General features: G+C 50.2%; 1 protein-coding gene across 2 annotated transcripts in view; it reads right to left on the bottom strand.

The window, feature by feature from the left end:
• LOC140715960 (vacuolar fusion protein MON1 homolog B-like) overlaps positions 1–12,938 on the bottom strand; it is a 40,439-nt gene extending 27,501 nt beyond the window's left edge. For both annotated transcript variants that reach the window (XM_073028565.1, XM_073028566.1), the window contains exon 1: positions 12,791–12,938. The gene's annotated coding sequence lies outside the window, so the exon portion shown is untranslated. The remainder of the gene's footprint in view (positions 1–12,790) is intronic.
• Positions 12,939–13,257: the final 319 nt, after the last annotated feature.

Genomic DNA, 13,257 nt, shown 5'->3' with positions numbered 1-13,257 from the left:
CCAACGATTACCCCACCCAGACTCTCCCCCCTCGCCCACACGATTCACCCAACGATTACCCCACCCAGACTCTCCCCCCTCGCCCACACGATTCACCCATCGATTACCCCACCCAGATTCTCCCCCCTCGTCCACACGATTCACCCAACGATTACCCCACCCAGATTCTCCCCCCTCGCCCACACGATTCACCCATCGATTACCCCACCCAGATTCTCCCCCTCGCCCACACAATTCACCCATCGATTACCCCACCCATCGATTACCCCACCCAGATTCTCCCCCCTCGCCCACACGATTCACCCATCAATTACCCCACCCAGATTCTCCCCCTCGCCCACACGATTCACCCATCGATTACCCCACCCAGATTCTCCCCCTCGCCCACACAATTCACCCATCGATTACCGTACCCAGATTCTCCCCCCTCGCCCACACAATTCACCCATTGATTACCCCACCCAGATTCTCCCCCCTCGCCCACACGATTCACCCATCGATTACCCCACCCAGATTCTCCCCCTCGCCCACACAATTCACCCATCGATTACCCCACCCATCGATTACCCCACCCAGATTCTCCCCCCTCGCCCACACGATTCACCCATCAATTACCCCACCCAGATTCTCCCCCTCGCCCACACGATTCACCCATCGATTACCGTACCCAGATTCTCCCCCCTCGCCCACACGATTCACCCATCGATTACCCCACCCAGATTCTCCCCCCTCGCCCACACAATTCACCCATCGATTACCCCACCCAGATTCTCCCCCTCGCCCACACAATTCACCCATCGATTACCCCACCCAGATTCTCCCCCTCGCCCACACAATTCACCCATCGATTACCCCACCCATATTCTCCCCCCTCGCCCACACGATTCACCCATCAATTACCCCACCCAGATTCTCCCCCTCGCCCACACAATTCACCCATCGATTACCGTACCCAGATTCTCCCCCCTCGCCCACACGATTCACCCATCGATTACCCCACCCAGATTCTCCCCCCTCGCCCACACAATTCACCCATCGATTACCCCACCCAGATTCTCCCCCTCGCCCACACGATTCACCCATCGATTACCCCACCCAGATTCTCCCCCCTCGCCCACACGATTCACCCATCGATTACCCCACCCAGATTCTCCCCCTCGCCCACACGATTCACCCATCGATTACCCCACCCAGATTCTCCCCCTCGCCCACACAATTCACCCATCGATTACCCCACCCAGATTCTCCCCCCTCGCCCACACGATTCACCCATCGATTACCCCACCCAGATTCTCCCCCTCGCCCACACGAATCACCCATCCATTACCCCACCCAGATTCTCCCCCTCGCCCACACGATTCACCCATCGATTACCCCACCCAGATTCTCCCCCTCGCCCACACGATTCACCCATCGATTACCCCACCCAGATTCTCCCCCCTCGCCCACACGATTCACCCATCGATTACCCCACCCAGATTCTCCCCCTCGCCCACACGATTCACCCATCGATTACCCCACCGATTTTCCCCCTCGCCCACACGATTCACCCATCGATTACCCCACCCAGATTCTCCCCCCTCGCCCACACGATTCACCCAACGATTACCCCACCCAGACTCTCCCCCCTCGCCCACACGATTCACCCATCGATTACCCCACCCAGATTCTCCCCCCTCGCCCACACGATTCACCCATCGATTACTCCACCCAGATTCTCCCCCTCGCCCACACGATTCACCCATCGATTACCCCACCCAGATTCTCCCCCCTCGCCCACACGATTCACCCATCGATTACCCCACCCAGATTCTCCCCCCTCGCCCACACGATTCACCCATCGATTACCCCACCCAGATTCTCCCCCTCGCCCACACGATTCACCCATCAACCCCCGCACACCTAGTGGGTCACAGGTAGAATGTGTGGACTCCACACACACGCTCAGTGGCAGACAGGTACACACACAGGCATGATATATATATATATATCTGTGTATGTTTCCTTTAACATCTGCCAGACGATGCTGAGGATGTTCTACAAGTCTGTGGTGGCCAGTGCTATCATGTTTGCTGTTCTGTGCTGGGGCTATTCACTATTCTTGGTTGTTGCGACTGTAACAAAACCCAATTTCCCTCGGGATCAATAAAGTATTTCTGTCTGTCTGTTTCTATACATACACACACACATATATAGTACATACATTCACAAACACACTAAGACATAACACATACATACACTCACATTTACATACACACATTCACAGACGTAACACATACACACACACATTTACATACACACATTCACAGACGTAACACATACACACACTCACATTTACATACACACATTCACAGACGTAACACATACACACACTCACATTTACATACACACATTCACAGACGTAACACATACACACACTCACATTTACATACACACATTCACAGATGTAACACATACACACACTCACATTTAGATACACACAGACCTGGAGTGTTGGAGGTCAGAACTGAACCCGGGTCTCCGCACCAACTGTACTACAGAGAGATTTCTCCCCCGCTTCCTGCCCAGTGCCTGTACAGTGCACAAACAGGCCCTTCAGCCTACATTTCACCCAACTAATTAAATTAATTTAGTTGGGCATTTGATGACTAGCCCCTTCTGTCTATAACTTCTGTATGCTTCAATGTCTCAGAGCCTACTGAATACCTCTCTCGTACCTGCCCTCCAACACCAGACAGCACATTCTGGGCTCCCCACTACACTGTGTAAAGAAAAACTTGCCCCACACCTCTTATTTGAAATATTCCCCCACATTACATCCCTGCCCTCACATATTAGACATTTCAACACTGGGAGTTAAAACCATTGTCCATCTGCACCTCTCAAATCTTATAAACCTCTATCAGGCTCCCTCAAGTTTGTCCACCCTCTCCTTGTGGCTCATTCCCTCTAATCCGGGCAACGTCTTGGTGCTCTTTGGCCCATCTAGTCTGTGCCAACCCATTTCTCTGCCTGGTTCTATGTACATGCTCCTCTGCACCCGTCATACGCATACGAAACTCGTCCTAAGTGTCGCAGTTGAAGCTGCGTCTGCCACTTGTGCTGGCATTCGCGCCATCCCTTAAATGAGCTTCCCCTCGCATTCCCTTTCACTCTAAAGTCCCAGATTCACCCAATCTCAGTGGGAAAAGCCTGCTCTCATTTACCCTATCTATACCCCCTCATAATTTTGTATTGCTCTATCAAATCGCTCCTCGTTCTCCTACAGTCCAGGGAATAGAGTCCTAACCTATTCAACCTTTCCTGAAAGCTCAGCTCAAGTCCCGGCAACATCCTTGTAAATTTTCTCCGCGCTATTTAAAGCTTACTGACGTCTTTCCTGCAGGTGGGTGAGCAGGACTGCACACAACACTCCACATTAGTCCTCTCCAGCGTCCGACATCCCAACTCCTGCACTGATCTGATTTATGAAGGCCAATGTGCCAGAACCTCTCGTTATGACGCCATCTATCTGTGACACCTCTTTCAATGAATTATGGACCTGTATTCCCAGATCCCTTTGCCCCACCACACTCCTCAGTGCTCTACCGTTCACTGTGTAAGACCTGCCCTGGTTGGTCCTCCCAAAGTGCAACAAATTCCATCTGACCTTTTTCAGACCATTTCTCCACCTGGTGCAGATTCTGCTGGAGGTTTTATATAGTCTTCCTCGCTGTCCACTACGTGCCTCCCACCCACCCTCTAATCTTGGTTAACCTATTTCGCCCTCTCTGAAAGGTTCCACATCCTGCTTGTTACACTTCAGCACTACGTGTGAAAGACAACACGCTCTCAGATTTTCGGGGCTCTGGCTGGTGCAGGTTAGAGGCTGCTTTTAATAATAACGAGCCCAAAAAAAGCAGCGGAGAACTAGGTAGCTCACAGCGGCGCCTGCAATCACACCTCAACCCCCACAGGACTGATTCAGGCAGCGAGCGGTGGACGCCGGTGGCCAGGATTAGAACGCCAGACAACATGCGAGCTCCTGCACAGTGCATCAGTTATAATTACACACGGAAACCACGCGTACAGATAGGCCTCCCTCCTCCCCCCCCCCCCACCGTTCACACTCCCAACCAGAGGCTAAATGGCCTTAAAGCCTGCGGGTCCAATCAGCCAAATCTGTGACATGGGGGCGGGGGATGTGGTGGGTAAGAGGCTCCAGAGGCCCAGTCCAATCCCAACCTTCAGCGCTGTCCGAGTGTGCGCACACGTGTGTCGGTGCGTGGGAGTGTGCCTCGGTGTGGGTCTACAGTTTGCAAGCTCTCCCTGCGACCGTGTGTGTGGGGGGGGGGGGAGGGCGGGGTGCAAATAGACCCCAACATTAGACCACCAGCAAACCCGCCCCCCCCCAGCACCGATACACCCAGATCTCATCTCTTTCCCTGCTGATTCCCCACACCCCTCGATTACCCTGCCTCCCCAAATGCTTCCTCCACCTCATCAAATACCCCGTCACAATCCAGACTCCACAGACTCCCAGTTCCTTCCACACCCAACGATGTGTCGATCCAACATTGCCTTGCAGGGACAAAGACCTAGAGTCAGGGAGCACGGAGAAGGGCCCTTTGGCCCGCCCGTGCCCATGGCAACCAGGATGTACAGTCAAACTAATTCTACTTGCATAGGACGCAGACAAGTTCAGCACAGCACAGGCCCTTCAATGTTGTGCTGACATTGTAACCTACTCCAAGATCAATCTTACACTTCCCTTTCACATAACCCTCCATTTTCCTATCGTCCATGTGCCTATTGTACAGCCTTTTAAATGTCCCTTGTGTATCAGCTTCCACCACCATCCTTCACAGCGTCTTCCATGCACCCATCACTCCCTTTTAAAAATAAACCTACCTCTGACACCCCCCCCCCCCACATACTTCCCTCCAAACACCATAACATTATGCCTCCTTCTATTACCCATTTCCACCCTGGGGAAAAGTATTGGCTGTCCATTCCATCTATGCCGCTTAACATTTTGTACACCTCTACCAAGTCACCTCTCATCCTCCGCCGCTCTGGAGAGAAAAGCCCCAGCTCGCTCCACCCATCCTCACAAGACGTGCTCTCTAGTCCAGGCAGCAACCTGGTAAATCCCCCTCTGCACCCTCTCTAAAGCTCCTACATCCTTCCCATAATGACGTGACCAGAATGGAACAGAGTGCTCCAAGTGTGGTCTGACCAGGGGTTTATAGAGCTGCAACACGACATTGAGGCTCTTGAACGCAATCCCCTGACTAACGAAGGATAACACACACTATACACCCTCTCAACAACACTATCCACCTTTACAGCAACTTTGAGAGATCTACAGTACGGACGTGGATCCAAAGATCCTGCTTTTCCTCCACACTACGATGAGTCTTGCCTGTGCACCATAAGAGATTCTGCAGATGCTGAAAATCCAAAGCAACACCCACAAAACAAAGAACAATACCGCACAGTACAGGCCATTCGGCCCACAATGCTGTGCCGACCCTTAAACCCTGCCATCTCATACATCCCCCCACTTTAAATTCCTCCATATACCTGTCTAGTAGTCTCTTAAACTTCACTAGTGTATCTGCCTCCACCACTGACTCAGGCAGTGCATTCCACGCACCAACCACTCTCTGAGTAAAATACCTTCCTCTAATATCCCCCTTGAATTTCCCACCCCTCACCTTAAAGCCATGTCCTCTTGTACTGAGCAGTGGTGCCCTGGGGAAGAGGCACTGGCTGTCCACTCCATCTATTCCTATTAATATCTTGTACATCTCTATCATGTCTCCTCTCATCCTCCTTCTCTCCAAAGAGTAAAGCCCTAGCTCCCTTAATCTCTGATCATAATGCATACTCTCTAAACCAGGTAAATCTCCTCTGTACCCTATCCAATGCTTCCACGTCCTTCCTATACTGAGGCGACCAGAACTGGACACAGTACTCCAAGTGTAGCCTAACCAGAGTTTTATAGAGCTACATCATTACCCCACGACTTTTAAACTCTATCCCTCGACTTATGAAAGCTAACATTCCATAAGCTTTCTTAACTATCCTATCTACCTGTGAGGCAACTTTCAGGGATCTGTGGACATGTACCCCCAGATCCCTCTGCTCCTCCACACTCCCAAGTATCCTGACATTTACTATGTACTCTGCCTTGGAGTTTGTCCTTCCAAAGTGTAGCACCTCACACTTCTCCGGGTTGAACTCCATCTGCCAATTCTCAGCCCACTTCTGCATCCTATCAATGTCTCTCTGCAATCTTCAACAATCCTCTACACTATCTACAACACCACCAACCTTTGTGTCATCTGCAAACTTGCCAACCCACCCTTCTACCCCCACATCCAGGCCGTTAATAAAAATCAAGAAAAGTAGAGGTCCCAGAACTAATCCTTGTGGGACACCACTAGTCAGAGCCCTCCAATCCGAATGTACTCTCTCCACCACGACCCTCTGCTTTCCACAGGCAAGCCAATTCTGAATCCACCTGGTCAAACTTCCCTGGATCCCATTCCTTCTGACTTTCTGAATAAGCCTACAGTGTGGTACCTTGTCAAATGCCTTACTAAAATCCAAGTAGATCACATCCACTGCACTACCCTCATCTATATGCCTGGTCACCTCCTCAAAGAACTCTATCAGGCTTGTTAGGCACGATCTGCCCTTCACAAGCCATGCTGACTGTCCCTGATCAGACCATGATTCTCTAAATGCCCATAGATTCTATCTCTAAGAATCTTTTCCAACAGCTTTTTCACCACAGACGTAAGGCTCACTGGTCTATAATTACCTGGACTATCCCTACTACCTTTTTTGAACAAGGGGACAACATTCACCTCCCTCCAATCCTCCGGTACCATTCCCGTGGACAACAAGGACATAAAGATCCTAGCCAGAGGCTCAGCAATCTCTTCCCTCGCTTCGTGGAGCAGCCTGTGGAATATTCCGTCAGGCCCCAGGGACTTAACCGTCCTAATGTATTTTAACAACTCCAACACCTCCTCTCCCTTAATATCAACATGCTCCAGAACATCAACCTCATTCAAATTGTCCTCACAGTCATCAAGTTCCCTCTCATTGGCGAATACCGAAGAGAAGTTTTCATTGAGGACCTCGCTCACTTCCACAGCCTCCAGGCACATCTTCCCACCTTTATCTCTAATCGGTTCTATCTTCACTCCTGTCAACCTTTTGTTCTTCACATAATTGAAGAATGCCTTGGGGTTTTCCTTTACCCTACTCGCCAAGGCCTTCTCATGCCCCCTTCTTGCTCCCCTCAGCCCCTTAAGCTCCTTTCTTGCTACCCTATATTCCTCAATAGACTCATCTGATCCCTGCTTCCTAAACCTCACGTATGCTGCCTTCTTCCACCTGACTAGATTTTCCACCTCACTTGTCACCCAAGGTTCCTTCACCCTACCGTTCTTTATCTTCCTCACCGGGACAAATTTATCCCTAACTTCCTGCAAGAAATCCCTAAACATCAACCACATGTCCGTAGTACATTTCCCTGCAAAAACATCACCCCAATTAACACTTGCAAGTTCTAGCCTTATAGCCTCATAATTTGCCCTTCCCCAATTAAAAATGTTCCTGGCCTCTCTGACTCTATCCTTTTCCATGATCATGTTAAAGGCCAGGGAGCAGTGGTCACTGTCCCCCAGATGCTCACCCACTGACAGATTTGTGACCTGACCCAGTTCGTTACCTAATACTAGATCTAGTATGGCATTCCCCCTAGTCGGCCTGTCAACATACTGTGACAGGAATCCGTCCTGGACACACTTGACAACTCTGCCCCGTCTAAACCACTGGAACTAATCAGGTGCCAATCAATATAAGGGAAGTTAAAGTCACCCATGATAACAACCCTGTTATTTTTGCACCTTTCCAAAATCTGCCTCCCAATCTGCTCCTCGGTATCTCTGCTGCTACCAGGTGGCCTATAGAATACTCCCAATAGAGTAACTGCTCCCTTCCTGTTCCTGTCTTCCACCCATACTGACTCAAAAGAGGATCCTGCTACATTACCCACCCTTTCTGTAGCTGTAATAGTATCCCTGAACAGTAATGCCACCCCTCCTCCCCTTTTCCCCCCTCTCTATCCCTTTTAAAGCACTGAAATCCAGGAATATTGAGAATCCATTCCTGCCCTGGTGCCAGCCAAGTCTCTGTAATGGCCACTACATCACAATTCCATGTATGTATCCAGGATCTCAGTTCCTGATGCTGGAGAGAGAACCTCCTGATGCTTCTTGCATTGAAGTACACGCACTTTAGCCCTTCTACCTTACTACATTTACATCCTTTATTCTGCTTCTCTTTCCTCGAAGCCTCTTTACAGGTTAGATCTGGCTTTACTCCATGCACTATACTTGCAGTTCTCGCATGACATTTATCCTCCTCCACCTCACTACCTGCTCTAACACTCTGGTTCCCCTCCCTCGCAAATCTAGTTTAAACCCCGCACCCCCCAGGGCGGCACTAGCAAACCTTCCCGCAAGGATGCTAGTCCCCTCCTGTTCAACCTGAAAACGCTGCAGGAACTCAAGCAGGTCAGGCAGCATCCATGGAAATGAATGAACAGTCGACATTTTGGCCGCGACCCTCCCTCAGGACTGGGAACGAAGGGAGAAGATGACAGAATAAGGTGGTTGTGGAGGGAGGGGAAGGAGGATCACTGGAAGGTGAAGCCAGGTAAGTGGGAAAGCTCAAGGTCTGGAGACGGAATCTGACTGGAGAGGAGAGTGGACCATAAGAGAAAGGGAAGGAGGGGGGGAACCAGGGGGAGGTGATAAGCAAGTGAGGGGAAGAGGCAAGAGGCCAGAGTGGGTAATAGAAGTGGGTATGGGGACAGAAAAAAAAATTCCCGGAAGGAATCAGAATCAGGTTTATTATGTGACCGTGAAATTGTTAACTTAGCAGCAGCAGTTCAACAAAATACATAATCTAGAAAAGAAGCAATAATAAACACAGTCGGCCCTCTGTATCCGCGGGTTCCGCGTCCACAGATTCAACCAACCGCGCATCGGGATTGATAAAAAAAGTCCCGGATGTTCTCTCTCCAGCACTGTTGTTTCAGCATGTAGACTTTTTTCCTTGTCATTATTCCCTAAACCATACAGTATAACAACTATTTACATTGTATTAGATATTATAAGTAATCTAGAGATGGTTTAAAGTACACGGGAGGATGTGCGTAGGTTATGTGCAAATACTACGCCATTTTATATAAAGGACTTAAGCATAAGCGGAATTTGGTATCCACAGGGAGTCCCGGAACCTAACCCCCGCCGATACGGAGGGCCGACTGCAATAAATGAAATAAAAGTAATAATTAAGCAAATCAATTACAGTACACATATATTGAATAAATTTTGTAAGCGTGGAAAGAACAGAAATACTGTATATTAAAAAAGAGTGAGGTAGTGTCCAAGGGTTCAATGTCCATTTAGGAATTGGAAGAAGTTGTTCCTGAATCACTGAGTGTGTGCCTTCAGGCTTCTGTACCTCCTCCCTGATGGCAACAGTGAGAAAAGGGCACGCCCTGGGTGTGGAGGTCCTTAATAATGGAAGCTGCCTTTCTGAGACACCGCTCCCTGAAGATGTCCTAGGTACTTACAACCAGCCGACTAGACTTACAACCCTCTGCAGCTTCCTTCCGTGCTGTGCAGTAGCCCCTCCATACCAGACAGTGATGCAGCCTGTCTGAATGCTCGCCACGGTACAACTATAGAAGTTTTTGAGCGTATTTGTTGACCTGCCAAATCTCTTCAAACTCCTAATGAAGTATAGCTGCTGTCTTGCTCTTTATGACTACATTGCTGGGACCATATTAGATCCTGAGTTATCTTGACACCCAGGAACCTGAAACTGCTCCCTCTCTCCTCAGTCCTCTGATGTTCATGCCATCAGGTGGGAGGCTACCTAGATGGAATAGGAGGTGTTGCTCCTTTGCCCTGAGAGTGGCCTCATTGTGGTTTGGCAAAAGAGGTGGCCACGGACTGACACGTCAGAACGGGAATGGGGATGGAAATTAAAATGGTTGACCATCGGGGAATTCCACTATCAGCAGAGGTACTCAACTAAGTGCCCCCCACCCCACAAATTAATTTATGTCGGTGCATTCTGACCTTCCGAAGTCGATCGCTCCGTGCTTCTCAGATTGAACTCCATCTGCCACTTGCCTGCCCAGCTCTGCTTCCTACCAATGTCCCGCTGTAACCAACAGCAACCCACAGCAACCCCCTACACCATCCACAACACCGCCGACTTTTGTGCCTACCGCAAATTCACTAACCCACCTTTCCACTTCCTCAACACCAGCTCCATAGCAAAGAAAGCCCAGCAGCGTCTCTACTTTCTACGAAGGCTGAGGAAAGTCCATCTCCCACCCCCCATCCTCATCACATTCTACAGGGGTTGTATTGACAACATCCTGAGCAGCTGCATCACTGCCTGGTTGAGAAATTGCACCGTCTTGGATCGCAAGACCCTGCAGCGGATAGTGAGGTCAGCTGAGAAGATCATCGGGGTCTCTCTTCCCGCCATCACGGACATTTACACTACACGCTGCATCCACAAAGCAAACAGCATTATGAAGGACCCCATGCACCCCTCATACAAACTCTTCTCCCTTCTGCCATCTGGGAAAAGGCTCCAAAGCATTCGGGCTCTCACAACCAGACTATGTAACGGTTTCTTTCCCCAAGCTATCAGACTCCTCAATACTCAGAACTTGGACTGACACCTTACTGCCCTAAAGTCTTGTTTATTATTCATTGTAATGCCTGCACTGTTTTGTGCACTTTATGCAGTCCTGGGTAGGTCTGTAGTCTAGTGTAGCTTTTTTTCTGTGTTTTTTTTTAAATGTAGTTCGGTCTAGTTTTTGTACTGTGTCATGTAACACCATGGTCCTGAAAAAACTTTGTCTTATTTTTACTACATACTGTACCAGCAGTTATGGTTGAAATGACAATAAAAGTGACTTGACTCATCCCCAAGGCATTTATAAAAATCACAAAGAGCAGAGGTCCCAGAACAGATCTCTGCAGGACATCACTGGTCACCAACCTCCCTGCAGGGAGATCTCCAACCACTGCCACCCTCTGCCTTCTAACGGTGAGCCTATTCTCTAATGACACAGCCTGCATCCCATGCCTCCTGACTTTTTGTAAGAACCTTCATTCCCAGCACTTGCTGATCCATCCCCCTTCTAGACCAAGGATTCCCAATCTTTTTTATGCCATAGACCCAGGTCATCATCTATCTACCTGCCCACAAATTTCTTAATTGTGTCAACGTTCCTGCCTCAACCGCATCCTCTGGCAGCCGATCCACTAGGGGGGAAGCACAGCTAGCATACTGATTAGCGTGGCACTGCTACAGTGCCAGGGACGCGGGTACAATTCCGCCGCCGTCTGGAAGGAGCTTGTGCGTTCTCCCCGCGACTACGTGGGTTTTCTCCTGGTGCCACGGTTTCCTCGGTAACGTAACAGTAGGCGTGACGCTGTTACGGCACGGGGCACTGGAGCTGCTTCCTGGCGCCCTCTATAAGGAGTCTGTGCACCCTCCCCATGGGTGCTCCGGGTTTCCTCCCTCATACTAGTCGTCGCGAATCGTCCCCTGATTAGGTTAGGGTTAAATCGGGGTGGGGCGAGGTGCTAGGCAGAAGACAGTTAGTCACAAACATGAGAAAATCTGCTGGAAATCCAAAGCCACACACACACACACACACAGAGGCACAGAAAAAGCTGGAGGAACTCAAGCCAGGCAGCATCTATGGAAAAAGAGTACACAGACCCTTCATCTGGCCAGCTGAGTTCCTCCAGCGTTTTGTGTGCAATTAAGTTAGTTATCAGGGAGATTAATGGTCCTCCTAATGCAGGAATGGTGTACAGGGGGGAACCAGACAAATCAGTAAGACTTCTCCCATGGGGGGTGGGGGGGGGGGTGTTAAGAGAAACCAGTTGACCTGCGGCTGGGTTGGAGTCGGAAAGGGGGACAGAAGATTCAGTGTGGTTAACAGCACGACACCGAATCGTGACCTGGGAAAGGCCTCCAGACAGCAGCTTCCTCTCTCTGGGGTCACTGACTGACTGGCATTTACTGGTCAGGCTTCGCATTCTGGCTGTGATTTCCCGGTCCAGCGGGCAGGCAGATGGAGGGGAGATTCAGGTCCTCTGTGTCTTAGTGCATGAAGCTACACTTCACCAGACCAGTCAAGCAGGTTCAGTCGGAGGGAAGGTGCAGGAAAGGAATTTTCCCTCTGACCTTCCTTGCTCCTACCTTACTCCCCCGCTCCACCTTTTCTCACTCCACACTCCTATCCCTTCCACTCCCCATCCCTCCCCCTTTCCAATTTCCCCACTCTCAACACCCCCTCACCTCCATCCTCACCCCTACCCCTCTACTACCCTCCCCTGCTCCCTCATCCCTCTTACCCACACCTATTCCATCCCTACCCCTCCACTCCTCCCTCTCCTACCCTCACCCCTCTATTCCATTACTCTATCCTCGCCCTTCCTCTCCTACCTACATGCCTCTATTCCATCCCTCCTCCCTCCCCTCCATCCTCGTCCTTCCTCTCCTCCCTAAATGCCTCTATTCCATTCCTCCTTCCTCCATCCTCGCCTTTCCTCTCCTCCCCTACATGCCTCTATTCCATCCCTCCTCCCTCCTCCTCCATCCTCGCCCTTTGCTCTCCTCCCGACATGCCTCTATTCCATCCCTCATCCCTCCCTACCTACCTACTCTCTGTCACACTCACCTCCGGAATAGGCCCCAAGCCTCGGCCTGTCCCCCGTTGCCCGGCCCGGTTGTTGACACTTAGCTTCGCACCTGCGCACAAACCCCGGCTCCCTTTCGCTTTGATCGACAGTTCACTGACCAATCAGACTGTACCCCCGGTCATAATCTCGACCAATCCATGTTAGATAGGCAGGCTCTTTGCGGGCTCTTGAAGGGAAACCAATAAAACAGCGGTATTCGCACCTCAAAACCAATCACCGGAGTTTCCTCTTCCCTTCCCAGATATTAGCCAATTAAACCGCAATTTTTGTAATTGACAGCTACATTAATCAGTAACGAAAAGAGAAAATGAAATGGCCCGCCTATATTTTAACCAATAATTTCGAGAATAGTTTGATTGATTTGGCTTGAACCTCATGGTAAATTGAGGAGGGTGGTTGTGAGCGTTGCCTGGAGCACAGCGACAGGTGCAAAGGAGTCTGATGG

This window comes from Hemitrygon akajei, chromosome 24 (assembly GCF_048418815.1).
Source record: "Hemitrygon akajei chromosome 24, sHemAka1.3, whole genome shotgun sequence".
In the NCBI taxonomy this organism is placed as follows: domain Eukaryota; kingdom Metazoa; phylum Chordata; class Chondrichthyes; order Myliobatiformes; family Dasyatidae; genus Hemitrygon; species Hemitrygon akajei.
The sequence above is the reverse complement of the archived record's forward strand: the minus strand, read 5'-3'. Positions and strand labels throughout refer to the sequence as shown.